The sequence below is a fragment of the Phytophthora infestans genome, genomic scaffold (assembly GCF_000142945.1).
Source record: "Phytophthora infestans T30-4 supercont1.68 genomic scaffold, whole genome shotgun sequence".
NCBI classification, from domain to species: Eukaryota; Oomycota; class Peronosporomycetes; order Peronosporales; family Peronosporaceae; genus Phytophthora; species Phytophthora infestans.
In genome coordinates this window covers 151,426-152,930 of record NW_003303691.1, presented here as the reverse complement: position 1 = coordinate 152,930, position 1,505 = coordinate 151,426, and the positions used below count along the sequence as shown (strand labels likewise).

The window sequence follows — 1,505 nt, the reverse complement described above, 5'->3', positions numbered from 1 at the left end:
TGGCATTACTACATGCAGGAGTGTAAGGACTCGCAGGCGAAACTTACCGAGTGACTACGACGCGCTTGTTGTAATCTCGCTGAGAAAGCGTGCGAGGTAGACGAAATAGAAGAAGCAGAAAGAAAAAAAAGCAAAAGATGTTCCCACACCGGGACTCGAACCCGGGTCTGCTGGGTGAGAGCCAGCTATCCTAACCGCCTAGACTATATGGGAAGGCTGAACAATGAAACCGCACTCAGAATAACAAACCCAACGCAAATACAAACACGCACAACCACTGCAACCACGCCCCAAGCGCACGCTTCATACGCACTCGCCATCCTTCCAAGCGCTCTCACGGATACGACTCCGCTCATTGCCTTTGCTGAGCCGCATAAACTCATCGACGCTATTCATCGTCTCGTCGGGACGACATATTTATTACACGCTGCTCGAGGCCACCTTGCCGTCCTTTGACTCGGTTCAGCCAGTTGACGCTAGATGGTGTCCGAGGAAAGGTCATCGCTGATGACAGTGGGCGACACTCCACCGTGAAAAGACCCAGACGGGAGGTTTGGCATTACTACATTCGGGAGAGTAAGGAACTCGCAGGGCGAAACCTTACGGGGGACGACGACGCGGTTGTTTGTATCTCGGCTGTGAAAGGGGGGCCAAGTTGCCGAAATTTAAAAAGCCGGAAGATCGAAAAGCGAAATAGGTGCGGACACCGGGACTTGGACCCCGGTCTGCTGGGTGAGAGCCAGCTATCCTAACCGCCTAGAATACATGGGAAGGCTGAACAATGAAACCGCACTCAAAATAACAAACCCAACGCAAATACACACACGCACAACCACTGCAACCACTGCAACCACGCCCCAAACGCACGCTTCATGCGCTCTCACGGATACGACTCCGCTCATTGCCTTTGCTAAGCCGCATAAACTCATCGACGCTATTCATCGTCTCGTCGGGACGACATATTTATTACACGCTGCTCGAGGCCACCTTGCCGTCCTTTGACTCGGTTCAGCCGGTTGACGCTAGATGGTGTCCGAGGAAAGTTCATCGCTGATGACAGTGGCGACACTCCACCGTGAAAAGGCCCAGACGGTAGGTTTGGCATTACTACATGCAGGAGTGTAAGGACTCGCAGGCGAAACTTACCGAGTGACTACGACGCGCTTGTTGTAATCTCGCTGAGAAAGCGTGCGAGGTAGACGAAATAGAAGAAGCAGAAAGAAAGAAAAGCAAAAGATGTTCCCACACCGGGACTCGAACCCGGGTCTGCTGGGTGAGAGCCAGCTATCCTAACCGCCTAGACTATATGGGAAGGCTGAACAATGAAACCGCACTCAGAATAACAAACCCAACGCAAATACAAACACGCACAACCACTGCAACCACTGCAACCACGCCCCAAACGCACGCTTCATGCGCTCTCACGGATACGACTCCGCTCATTGCCTTTGCTAAGCCGCATAAACTCATCGACGCTATTCATCGTCTCGTCGGGACGACATATT

The 1,505-nt window shown here is 52.4% G+C and overlaps 1 pseudogene across 1 annotated transcript; it reads right to left on the bottom strand.

Annotated features, from left to right (window-relative positions):
- Window positions 1–698: 698 nt before the first annotated feature.
- On the bottom strand, window positions 699–771 carry PITG_29821 (annotated as a pseudogene). Its single transcript has one exon. The product of its transcript is annotated as a tRNA-OTHER (tRNA).
- Between the last annotated feature and the right edge of the window lie 734 nt (window positions 772–1,505).